Raw genomic sequence first — 14,347 nt, forward strand, 5'->3', positions numbered from 1 at the left:
CCTGATCTCAAAATACTTCGTGTAAAACTCTGCTGCAGGCCTCATATTAAAAAATAACAATCTTATGACTTAAGGGCAAGACAAGGATTTTGAATTTTTAATTTAATAGAGATTAAAACACACATCATGGAGAAAACAATTTTACGACTTAAGGCCTAAAGGAAGAGATTCTGAATTTCAACTAAAATAGGATAAAGTCTTTATCCTAAAATGCTTCACATAACTCTCGGCTGAAGGCCACATACGAAACCCAAATAATCTCACGTCTTAAAATTAAAAATTGGAAATTTCTTTGTCTGGGCTTTAACTGAAAAACTCGGCTGAAGGCCACATAAAAACTACAAAATATTTCTTCCGGCTTAAATCCTAGACAAAATTTTCAACTCTTGATTTGAAAAGGCTGAAAACTCGGCTGAAGGCCACATACCTACTTGAAACCAATTTACGGCTTAATGTCTAGGCACAAGGAATTTGCAATTTTAATTTTGAAAGGCTGAAACTCGGCTGAAGGCCACATACCAGTCAAGAAACTTTTTTACGCCTTAAGGCCTAAGAAGAAAAGCCTTGAAATTTCAATAAGCAAAAACTCCGCTGAAGGCCACACACAGTACTTAAGACTAAAAAGGAAATCACTCTGTAAAATACAAGGAGCGGCGCTCAGAAGGTTCCAACCTGGGGAAGTAACTAACGCACTTTTAGGTGAAACAGGCAGCCAGACCGACAACTTCTTAATCAAAAGGCAACCCAACAAAAAGCCAGCCGAGGAACCAACCAACAACATCAGTTCTACTGCACCTGAACAGCAAAACGACAACAAGATGTCAATCGCACAACGTTCCGGATACTGGTGGCCAATCAAGCCAAATGAGAATAAACGCCCAAAACTACCAACACCTCAGCTGTCACACTACACGCTGTGCTGTACAATACCAACACGATGTGGAAAATACACTGCCAGAAACTACGTCAACAACCACTTTAAGTCACTGGAACGTCAACGGCCACAACACAGGAGATACCTCTGGTACACTTAATTTAAGTCATTCCTTCATTAATGAAGTTTAACACCACACAGGAAGACGGCTGCAATTCTAATCGACTTGAACGCACACACGTTGTTGCTCGCGTGGATCTCTCAGAAAGTGACAACCAGGATCAAACCAAGAGATGTGATAGCAGTTGAGGCTTGATAGTAGGTTAAGTGAGCACTCAACTTTAGTGTCCAGTTTCGGTGGCTGACGAACTTCGTAACCCTCGCAAGAAGTGCCTCACAACTCCAACCGCACGTGCACGCCGCCAGCGGCTCCGGTCTGACCACGCGCCACAGAGACTTCCTCGTTGCTCTGACCCAACGGACCGACTGTCACACACAGCACACCCGGAAAACATATCCGCCACACCAGACATAGTACAGCAGTACTAGTATCGATACACACTGCTACTGCGGCTCACGGAGAGAAGACAGCAACGTTATTGCGGTAACCACTGGGCTACAACAAATGATTAAAAAAAAAAAAAAAAAAAAAAAAAAAAACAAGGCACCCATCCAGCCAGCCACGGCTCACATACGTTGCAAAGAGCAATGATGCTGACAATTCTTTTCAGTATTCAATACTGCCTTCTCACGTTGCCATCCTGATAAGTCAATGTTGACTTTTATAGAAGACATATTCATTTTCCAAAAACATCGCAGTTCTTCCACATAAAACATGTTCCTTAATTCTACAACACTTATTCAAAAAATGGCTCTGAGCCCTATGAGACTTAACATCTATGGTCATCAGTCCTCTAGAACTTAGAACTACTTCAACCTAACTAACCTAAGGACAGCATACAACACCCAGCCATCACGAGGCAGAGAAAGTCCCTGACCCCGCCGGGAATAGAACCAGGGAACCCGGGCGTGGGAAGCGAGAACGTACAACAGTTATTGTTTCTATACAGGCTACACTTTAGTTTCTTTTTTTGGCGTGCTTTTGCCTAGAGCGGAATGCTGTCTGTGTATTTCATTGGTCAAATTTTTCAGTGTAACGAAAATATGATTCTCTATAAATTGTTCGAAGCAAAGAGTAGGATATGACCAAATGAGGAAGCAAATAGACCAGCGTAAGGCCTAGTTTTGCGAAAAACGATTTAACTTCTTTAAATAAATCAGGGTAACTGAGAAAAACTTAAATCTTTCGTTGCTGTCATACTAAAGTCATACGCAGTGTTTAGAATTGTCACGTCGATGTCTCATGCCTAGTGTTAGCGAGATGCTTTAGGAGCTTTAAGTAGAATGCTATGGACCACAGGGTGTACTCAAAAAATGTCTGAAGTAACTAATTGTGTTTTCTTATACATCATAGGTATTGTTTTGCAACACTACTATAAATCTCAGAAATTCTGCTGGTTTGTACATAATGCGGATGTAGAGGAAGATAGATGCTCTAGAAAATGGCGCAAAATGTGCAAAATATTGATTTGTATTATGTCAAAATCATGTGTAAATATTATGTCGATATTTTGTGACCATACTTTGTCCATAATTAGCGTCCTGATACAATCGCTCTAAAACAAAAAAATTAAGTCTGAAATCCTAGGTTCACTTGAAAATATGTATCTATTAGGCTGGTGCAGAAGTTCACAGCTTTTTTTTTTTTTTTTTTTTTTTGTCAGCTGGTATTCAGGTTGCTATGGGTATATTTAACGATTGTCAGTTGTTATTGTTAGTTCACTGTTGCTATTTGAGTTTACATGTTGAAATTTTGTGTCTGAAGATAGTGAGTGGAGCTGTCGACGCTACAAAATGGAGTACAAACAGGATAAATCGGAACATTTCCTACATTTTACACGGTCTGAGTTCATTCGAGGAGCTACAGCAGCGGAGGCACCCAGAAACATTTGCACCGTGTGTGGGGATAATACTATTGGACAGAGAACTCTAAGGAAGTGGTTTTCTCTTGATAAGGAGGATCGTTTTGACGTTAATGATTTCGCTGTTTGATGGAAGTCGTTCACACTCATGAACCCACAATGATCCACGCGAGTGTACTCGAGAGCTGGTAAACTGCAATTATTTCACCACCGTACGAATTTAAGTGCAATGGGAAAGGCTCAAACATCAAGGGTACGGGTGCCGCATGCCCTAAGCCAAAATCACAAAATCAGCAGGTGACCACATGTGCATCATTGCTTGGCTCGTGAAAAACAGCGGCGATGACTTCTCCGTATCGCTATTGGGGTGCAAAATAACTGATGATGGTCGAAGTACAGAGGATATAGAATATACACTGGCAATGGCAAGGAAAGCGTTTCTGAAGAAGAAAAATTTGTTAACATCGAGTATAGATTTCAGTGTGAGGAAGTCGTTTCTGAAAGTATTTGTATGGAGTGTAGTCATGTATGGTTCAAATGGTTCAAATGGCTCTGAGCACTATGGGACTTAACATCTATGGTCATCAGTCCCCTAGAACTTAGAACTACTTAAACCGAACTAGCCTAAGGACAGCACACAACACGCAGTCATCACGAGGCAGAGAAAATCCCTGACCCCGCCGGGAATCGTACCCGGGAACCCGGGCGTGGGAAGCGAGAACGCTACCGCACGACAGCCGTGTATGGAAGTGAAACATGACGATGGAAGTGAAACATTACGATAAATAGTTTGGACAAGAAGAGAATAGAAGCTTTCGAAATGTGGTGCAAGAGAAGTATGCTAAAGATTAGATGGGTAGATCACATAACTAATGATGAAGTATTGAATAGAATTCGGGAGAAGAGGAATTTGTGGCACAACTTGACAAGAAGAAGGGACCGGTTGGTAGGACATGTTCTGAGGCATCAAGGGATCACAAATTTAGCACTGGAGGACAGCGTGGAGGGTAAAAATCGTAGACGGAGACCAAGAGATTAGACGGAGACCAAGAGATGAATACACTACGCAGATTCAAAAGGATGAAGGTTGCAGTAGGTACTGGGAGATGAAGAAGCTTGCACAGGATAGAGTAGCATGGAGAGTTGCATCAAGCCAGTCTCAGAACTGAAGACAGCAAACAACAACAATGCTAACACAGGGAAACGAAAGGAATGGTTGAGCCCAGCAAAGCAGCAACTCCCCAAACAACGACCTGTAATCATCTACAAAAGATGATGTTATGCATCTAGTGCGCTACGAATTGCTTCCCCGAAGTGTAACCATCACTGCTGACGTTTATTCTCAGCAACCGAGACGTTTTGCAGACGCAATCCAAGAACGACAAGGAGGAAGACCGCGTGAAGTGATGCTACTCCAAGATAATGACCACCCGCATTTTGCTAGGCTGAGGGAAGACACTATACGGGAGTTGTGTTAGGGAGTCCTTAAGCAACCACGTTATTCAGCTGATCTGGTGTCCTCAAACACAGATACAACCTTGAAGGAACTTCCCTTCCAAATGAAGATGCTCTATGAATATGGCTCAACGAGTTCTTCGCCTCAAAACCACGTGATTTCCACAGTCGCGGAATATAAAACGTACTCCAGCGTTGACAGATTGTTTTAAATAGAGAAGGAGAATGTATTATTGATAAACGTCTGTGTTACGTTAGAACTTATGCACCAGACAAATACCTTTTCTGCATGAGACACGGCAGTCTGCAGAGCTTATCGGTGTGACGGGATGCCGCAGCGTGAGGGGAACGTGCATCCAGCCATGAGGTTGCCCCGCTGAACCGCAGGCGTTCATGAACAGTACAAGGCGTAGGGTAGTATCTGACAACTTCTCGCGCTTCAAACTACCCATTTCAGCGGTAGTATTGCTCGTAACGGGAATATTTTTCAATCTCTGAGTTTTGACGTTATAACAACAGCAGCTGCCGAAGAGCACTGAAACACATAAATCAAAATAAGGCAGCTGTAGTAGACGAAATTCCTTCAGAATTCTTGAAACTTTGGGTGAACATACCTTCGTAGCACCATTCCACTTAGTAAGCGAGATATATGTATCGAGTAACACATACTCTGACATCAATAAAAAATATAAAACAGCAATTCGGAAGATGCTGACATCTGTGAAGAATATTACGGCTACGAAGAAGTCTCGGACGAAATATCAGCACAGGTCAGTTACTGGATGCAGCAGTATTCCGAGCACTTTATTCACCGTGGTCGTTTCTTTACGTTTGATTAGCCAGATAGGATTCTACAAGCAGTCAGCTGAATTACTTCTTAGCAGCTTCCCTTACGGTTGGGCAATGCCTTTGCCACACACATAAAAAAGAGACGTATTTCACAAAAAGATTGTCAATGTAAAAGGATTCCTTTCCTGGTTAATGGTTGGTTTACGATATCTCTCAGCATTCGCAACCACTGTATCCTGATGATTAGTAAATCTTCTTGGCCGCAGTATCATCCACGGGCAATTATCGTCCTAACTTACAGGCAAAGCAAGTGGATGTCCTTTCTGTGCATACAAAAGCTTGGTGAATGTTGGGCGGTCACATCATTGTCCGGCGAGTTGCCATACCTACCTGTCACTCTGGGAATGATGGGATTCCCTCAAACATATATACATGAGATAGTCCTTCAGATGTACGCGTGAGACTCCTAGCAGTTGACGTCTAAATGTGGTTTTTTATGTATTTATTTGCAATGGATTTCGGTGTCTCTCCATTTTCTGGCATGTCTACGGTACCACGTGATCAGGCGTGTACCGGGTAATCATCAATATACACATGTCTCATAGAGGGTATAACACCAAAAATGCAGACAAAGTACCGTCTGCAACATCCAAAATTTTCGCCGTTTAATTTTCGTTGATATCTTGCACTATACTCTTGATTCTGATGCTATATGCTGTACTACAGAAACTAAATACATCAATACTTCGAATACGTATTAAATAAAAATTTGACTGTATATAATTGATTGTAATTATAATAGAAGTATTATAAATTGCCGGGTAATAGCCAAGGGAACTTTATTGAGATGTATCAATAGCAAAGACGAAATGATAATAGCTGTACCGATGTTTATCTTTGCGCATGGAGAGCCTCTGTCGCGTGGCGTGCAGATGGGAGGCAGAGCAGTTTGTGTCATGAAAGAGTACGGAAGTGTTTGTTGAACGCTCCGGCCGACCCGGTGTGTACCTATACTCGCGCCAGTGTAGACATCCCTCACTCGTTAACCTGCGATTACTGAGAGCACGGTAGGAGTGGACCGGCGGGGGAAGCTGCAGTTTCAACTGTTGCCTGTCCCGTATGTATCCGTGGCTCTGGAGACGACTCGGGGTTCCTCTCATCAAGCAGCAGCAGCAACAGCAGCTCCGCATTGTCGTCGGCTACATACTTGTCATCCGCACAGCTACAATATCGAAGGACTGTTAATTGACAAACATTGTAGTGTAGAGAGGCTTCAACCAGCAACATTTCATTCACAGAGTGTGAATAACTTGAATAATAACTAGCAAAAGTTAAAATTTCTAGGACACCTGTGTTGCATTGTCCTCATACATTATTACTATGCAGGGTTCCTTTCCTTTCCATGCAATCGTCGAGTGTCATATGAATATCAAAACTGATTAAATATTTACTGCTAGTTTCGTGTACTTCATACTGACCAGTTTCAGTCTAAATTTTCTGCCTTAGTAACTACATTGTTGTATTGCTTAACAGAAGCTACTTACAGCAAAGTAAGTTTCGCTGGCAAAACAAATAACTACAGATACAATATAAATCTCCCACATGAACCATGGACCTTGCCGTTGGTAGGGAGGCTTGCGTGCCTCAGCGATACAGATAGCCGTTCCGTTTGTGCAACCACAATGGAGGGGTATCAGTAGAGAGACCAGGCAAATGTGTGGTCCCTGAAGAGATGCAGCAGCCTCTTCAGTAGTTGCAGGGGCAACAGTCTGGATGATTGACTGATCTAACCCTGTAACACTAATCAAAACGGCGTTGCTGTGCTGGTACTGCGAACGGTTGAAAGCAAGGGGAACTACAGCCGTAATTTTTCCCGAGGGCATACACCTTTACTGTATGCTTAATGATGATGGCGTCCTCTTGGGTAAAATATTCCGGTGGAAAAATAGTCCCCCATTTGGATCTCCGGGCGGGGCTACTCAAGGGGATATCGTTATCAGGAGAAAGAAAACTGGCATTCTACGAATCGGAGCGTGGAATGTCAGACCCATTAATCGCGCAGGTAGGTTAGAAAATTGAAGAAGGGAAATTGATAGGTTACAAATTGATATAGTGGGAATTAGAGAAGTTCAGTGGCAGGAGGAACAAGACTTCTGGTCAGGTGAATACAGGGTTATAAATACAAAATCAAATAGGGGTAATGCAGGAGTAGGTTTAATAATGAATAAAAAATAGGAGTTCGGGTAAGCTACTACAAACAGCATAGTGAACGCATTATTGTGGCCAAGATAGATTCGAAGCCCACGCCTACTACAGTAGTACAAGTTTATATGCCAACTAGCTCTGCAGATGACGAAGAAATTGAATAATTTCTTTTATTTCATCATAAATTTCTTCAGATGGTGAAGGAAGACGAAAATTAAATAGTCATGGGTGACTGGAATTCGGTAGTAAGAAAAGGGAGAGAAGAAACATAGTAGCTGAATATGGATTGGCCTTCAGTTGCTTCAATTTCTTCATCTGCAGGGCTAATTGGCATATAAACTTATACTACTGTAGTAGACGTGGGCTTCGTGTCTATCTTGGCCACAAAATGCGTTCACTATGTTGTTTGTAGTAGCGCGTAATGGGGCCCCTTAGGGATATGGCGGCTAAGAAGGGGAAGAAATCCAGTGTGCACTGCATGTGCATTTCCGGAGGAGTCATTCCTGATGTGGAAATGGTACTTCCGGATGCCATGAAGAACACAGGATGCAGACAGCTGCAGGTGGTGGCACATGTCGCCACTAATGACGCGTGTCGCTTTGGATCTGATGAAATTCTCTCTGGATTCCAGCGGCTATCTGATTTGGTGAAGGTTGCCGGTCTTGCTTACTAGATGAAGGCAGAGCTCTCCATCTACAGCATCGTTGACAGAACCGACTGCGGACCTTTGATGCAGAGCCGGGTGGAGGGTCTGAGGGTCAGAGGCTCAGACGGTTTTGCGACCGTGTTGGCTGCAGATTCCTTGACTTGCGTCAGAGGATGGTGGGGTTTCGGGTTCCGCTGAATAGGTCAGGAGTTCACTACACTAAGCTGGCGGCTACACGGGTAGCGGAGGCTGTGTGGCATGGACTGGGCAGTTTTTTAGGTTAGAAGGCCTCGGGAAAGTACGGGGAGGGCTGCAATCTCAAAGGGTTCATAGCACATACAGGACGTGCTTGGATCAAGGAACAGTCGGAATTGCAGTTGTAAATTGTTGTAGTTGTGCTGGGAAAGTCCCTGAGCTTCAAGCGCTAATAGAAAGCACAGAAGCTGAAATCGTTATAGGTACAGAAAGCTGGCTAAAGCCTGAAATAAGTTCTGCAGAAACCTTTACAAAGTCTCAGACGGTGTTCAGGAAAGATAGATTAGGCAGAATTGGTGGTGGACTGTTTGTGTCTGTCAGTAGTGGTTTATCTTGTAGTGAAGCCGAAGTAGGTACTCAGTGCGAATTCGTATGTGTGGTGGTTATACTTAACAACTGAATTGGCTCCTCCTACAGACCCCCAGACTCCGATGATATAGCTGCTGAACAGTTCAGAGAAAATTTGAGTCTCGTAACAAATAAATACCCTCTCTCTAACGGTTATAGTTGGTGGGGACTTCAACCTTCCCTCGTTATGTTGGCAAAAATACTTGTTCAAAACCGTTGGTAGGCGAAAACATATTCCGAGATTGTCCTAAATGCTTTCTCCGAAAATTGTTTCGAGCAGTTAGTCCACGAACCCACATGAATTGTAAATGATTGCGAAAACGCACTTGACCTCTTAGTCATGATGCTATTAGCTCTGGACTGTTTGTGGCTGATACAGGGATTAGTGATCACAAGGTCGTTGTAGCTAGGCTCAATGCCATTTCTTCCAAATCCACCAGAAACAAACGCAAAATAAAAGCGGATGAAGTGTCACTAGAAGCCTTCCTAAGAGACAGTCTCCATTCCTTCCGAACTGACTACGCAAATGTAGACGAGATGTGGCTCAAATTCAAAGATATAGTAGCAACAGCAATTGAGAGGTTCATACATCATGAATTGGTAAGAGATGGAACGGATCCCCCATGGTACACAAAACAGGGCCGAACGCTATTGCAGAGGCAACTGAAAAAGTATGCGAAGTTCAGAAGAATGCGAAATCCCGAAGATTGGCTAAAATTTACAGACATGCGAAATTTGGCACGTACTTCGATGCGAGATGCTTTTAATAGGTTCCACAACAAAACATTGTCTCGAAATTTGGTAGAAAATCCGAAGAAATTCTGGTCGTATCTAAAGTACACAAGCGGCAAGACGCAGTCAATACTTTCGTCGCGCAGTGCCGATGGTACTGTTACCGACGACTGTGAAGGTAAAGCGAACTTACTGAACCCAGTTTTCCGAAATTACTTTACCAGGGAAGACGAACAGAACATTCCAGAATTTGAAACACTAACAGCTGCTAGCATGAGTTTCTTAGAAGTAGATACCTTCGGGGTTGCGAAGCAACTCTAATCGCTTGATATGGGCAAGTCTTCAGGTATAGATTATATACCGATTAGGTTCCTTTCAGATTACGTTGGTACAATAGCTCCCTACGTAGCAACCCTTTACAACCACTCGCTCACCGATAGATCTGTACCTACAGATTGGAAAATTGCGCAGGTCGCACCAGTGTTCAAGAAGGGTAGTAGGAGTAATCCATTTAACTACAGACCTATATCATTGACGTCGGTTTGCAGTAGGGTTTTGGAGCATATACTGTATTCAAACATTATGAGTCAACTCGAAGGGAACGATCTATTGATACGTAATCAGTATGGTTTCAGAAAACATCGTTATTGTGCAACGCAACTAGCTCTTTATTCGTACGAAGCAATGGCCGCTATCGACAGGGGATCTCAAGTTCATTCAGTATTTCTAGATTTCCGGAAAACTTTTGATACCGTTCCTCAAAAGCGCCTTCTAATCAAGCTGCGCGCCTATGGGGTATCGTCTCAGTTATGTGACTGGATTCGTGATTTCCTGTCAGGAAGGTCGCAGTTCGTAGTAATAGACGGCAAATCATTGAGTAAAACTGAAGTGATATCAGGTGATCCCCAGGGAAGCGCCCTGGGACCTCTGCTGTTCCTGATCTATATAAATGACCTGGGTTCTCTTAGGTCGATCGCAGATGATGCTGTAATATACCGTCTAGTAAGGTCATCCGAAGACCAGTATCAGTTGCAAAGCAATTTAGAAAAGATTGCTGTATGGTGCGGCAGGTGGCAGTTGGTAAATAACGAAAAGTCTGAGGTGATCCACATGAGTTCCAAAAGAAATCCGCTGGAGTTCGATTACTCGATAAATAGTACAATTCTCAAGACTGTCAATTCAACTAAGAACCTGGGTGTTAAAATTACGAACAACTTCAGTTGGAAAGAGCACATAGATAATATTGTGGGTAAGGCGAGCCAAAGGTTGCGTTTCATTGGCGGGACACTTAGAAGATGCAGCAAGTCCACTGAAGAGACAGCTTACACTACACTCGTTCGTCCTCTGTTAGAATATTGCTGCGCCTTGTGGGATCCTTAGCAGGTGGGATAGGCGGAGGACATTGAAAGGGTGCAAAAAATGGCAGCTCCTTTTGTATCATCGCGTAATAGGGGAGAGAGTGTGGCAGATATGATACGCGAGTTGGGGTGGAAGTCATTAAAGCAAAGACGTGTTCCGTCGCGGCGAGATCTATTTACGAAATTTCGGTCACCAACTTTCTCTTCCTAATGCGAAAATATTTTGTTGAGCCAAACCTACATAGGAAGGAATGATCATCAAAATAAATTAAGAGAAATTAGAGCTCGAACAGAAAGAATTAGGTGTTCGTTTTTCCCGCGCGCTGATCGGGAGTGGAATGGTAGAGAGATAGAATGAATGTGGTTCGATGAACCCTCTGCCAAGCACTTAAATGTGAATTGCAGAGTAGTCATGTAGATGTAGATGGGGGGTAAGATATGAAAGAGGAAGCAGCCTGGTAGAATTTTGCACAGAGCCCAACTTAATCAAAGCCAACACTTGGTTCAAGAATCGTAAGAGAAGGTTGTATACATGGAAGAATCCTGGTGATACTAGCAGGTATCCGATAGAGATTTAGGAACCAGGTTTTAAGTTGTATCTTACCGTTGTATAGTCTAAGAGACTTCCAGGGGCAGATGTGGACTCTTACCACAATCTATTGGTTATGAACAGTAGATTAAAACTGAAGAAACTGCAAAAAGGTGGAAATTTAAGTACATGGGACCTGGATAAACTGACTAAACCAGAGGTTGTACAGAATTTCAGGGGGAGCATAAGGGAACAATTGAAAGAATGAGGGAAAGGAATACAGTAGATGAAGAGTGGGTAGCTTTGAGGGATGAAATAGTGAATGCAGCAGAGGACAAGTAGGTAAAAAGACAAGTGCTAGCAGAAATCCTTGGGTAACAGAAGATATATTGAATTTAATTGATGAACGGAGAAAATATAAAAATGCCGAAAATGAAGCAGGCAAAAATGAGAACCACAGGAAGTGCAAAATGGCTAAGCAGGGTTGGCTACAGGACAAATGTAAGGATGAGGAGGCTTATCTCACTTGGGGGAAGATAGATACAGCCTACAGGTAAATTAAAGAGACCGTTTGAGAAAAGATAACCAACTGCATGAATATCAAGAGCTCCGATGGAAACCCAGTTCTAAGCAAAGAAGGGAAAGCAGAAAGGTGGAAGGAGTATATAGAGGGTCTATGCAAGGGCGATGTATTTGAGGACAATTTTATGGAAATGGAAGAGTATGTAGATGAAGATGAAATGGGAGATACGATACTGCGTGAAGAGTTTGAGAGAGCACTGAAAGACCTGAGTCGAAACAGGGCCCCGGGAGTATATAACATTCCATTAGAACTACTGACAGCCTTGGGAAAGCCAGTCGTGACAAAACTCTACCATCTGCAGACGAAATACCCACAGACTTCAAGAAGAATATAATAATTTCAATCCCAAAGAAAGCAGGAATTGACAGATGCGAAAATTACCGATCTGTCAGTTTAATAAGTCACGGCTGCCAAACACTAACGCGAAATCTTTACAGACGATTGGAAGAACTAGTAGAAGCCGACGTCAGGGCAGATCAGTTTCGATTCCGTAGAAATATTGGAATACGTGAGGCAATACTAACCCTACGACTTATCTTAGAAAATAGATTAAGTCTACAAATGCTAGAAACGTATGTTTGCCTTTCCTTAGAGTATTCCAGTCAACACTGTCAAAAGTTTTCTCTCTTTCAATTTCTGAAGGTTGCAGGCGTAATATACAGGGAGCGAAAGGCTATTTACAATTTGTACAGAAACCAGATGGCAGTTATAAGAGTCGAGAGGCATGATAGGGAATCAGTGGTTGGGAAGGGGGTGAGACAGGTTTGTAGCTTCGCCCCGATGTTATTCAATCTGTATATTGAGGAAGCAGTGAAGGAAACAAAAGAAAAATTCGGAGTAGGTATTAAAATCTATTGTAATACTATCAAAGTTTTTATTTCATCTCAATGTCATCGGCAAACCTCACAGACAGCAAAGGACTACGAACAGCAGTTATGCGGAATGGATAGTGTCTTGAAAGGAGGATAAAAGATGATATCAACAAAAGCCAAACGAGGATAATAGAATGTTGTCGAATTAAGTCGGGTGATGCTGAAGGTATTAGATTAGGAAATGTGACACTTAAAGTTGTAAAGGAGTTTTGCTATTTGGGGAGAAAAATAACTGATGTTGGTCGAAGTAGAGAGGATATAAAATGTAGACTGGCAACGGCAAGGAAAGCTTATCTGAAGAAGAGAAATCTGTTAACATTGAGTATAGATGTAGGTGTCAGGAAGTCGTTTGTGAAAGTATTTGTATGGAGTGTAGCCATGTATGGAAGTGTAACATGGGCGATAAATAGTTTAGACAAGAAGAGAATAGAAGCTTTCGAAATGTGGTGCTACAGAAGAATGCTGAAGATTAGATGGGTAGATGACATAACTAATGAGGAGGTACTTAATAGGATTGGGGAGAAGAGAAGTTTGTGGCACAACTTGACTGGAAGAAGGGATCGATTTCTAGAACATGTTCTGAGACATCAAGATATCACCAGTGTAGTGTTGGAGGGGAGCGTGGAGGGTAAAAATCGTAGAGGGAGACCAATAGATGAATACACCAAGCAGATTCAGAAGAATGTAGGTTGCAGTAGGTACTGGGAGATGAAGAAGCTTGCACAGGATAGAGTAGCATGGAGAGCTGCATCAAACCAGTCTCAGGACTGTAGGCTACAACAATATAAATTAAGAGAGCGCTATTTCATTTACTCTGTATCAACCTTAGAGAGTGACTTCTGCTACCTTGGTATTTATTTGATTGTTGTTATTTTAAAAGTGAAACCGATTTCTCATATGTTTAAAGGTAATTCAGTTCTATCTTTCAATAGTAAAAAATAAATGCTTCCCGTTTTCTAAATTTTGCATTAAGTTACACTGAGGTTACTGAACGTCTTTTTTTGCATAACATTTAACGTTACTTTCAAAATTTAGTGTTTCAAAATGAGTAACTTCAAGTAGTGGGGCAACTGATGACGCGATTGATGTTAGCTGATGACACGATTACCGTTATCCAAGATGGTGGCTTTTGGAGGGAAGATAGCTCAATTGCGCTACCTCTACTAACCTAAAAAAATGACGGGAAAGAATTGGCTATCTCCACTAACCTAAGTCAACTCTTCCTAGGAAGTAGGCATAAGTCTTTATTTAAACCATTAGAGGTAGTACCACTATCAAGTGTTTTCGCCATGCTCTTGTCAAATGTTCACGAATTTTCCTCTAAGAGCTTACTCCTGCAGCTGATGCAAGTTATTATGATATTGTCACTCAATTCGAATATAATTTTTATAAATTTGTTTAAATAAGTTTAAATTTGATTAGATTTCTTTAAATTTATTATCTACCTACGGCATTAGTGTGTTACCACCACGAGGCTGAGATATAGGTTGTCGGTATGTTACATGAAATCATTCAACTCTACACATAAGACCTTATTAAGCAGTTAGAGCGAAATTAACGTGCACTTTCCAAGAGGATTGTGGTACTGCCTCTAAGAGCTTACTCCCACAAATCATGGGAGTTAGTGTTGTGTTGCCTCCACTAGAGCCTGCTCATTCAATTCGGATATAATTTGTTTAAATTTATTATGTACCTACAGCATTAGTGTCGTGTTACCGC

The sequence above is a fragment of the Schistocerca gregaria genome, unplaced genomic scaffold (assembly GCF_023897955.1).
Source record: "Schistocerca gregaria isolate iqSchGreg1 unplaced genomic scaffold, iqSchGreg1.2 ptg000440l, whole genome shotgun sequence".
Taxonomy (NCBI): Eukaryota; Metazoa; Arthropoda; class Insecta; order Orthoptera; family Acrididae; genus Schistocerca; species Schistocerca gregaria.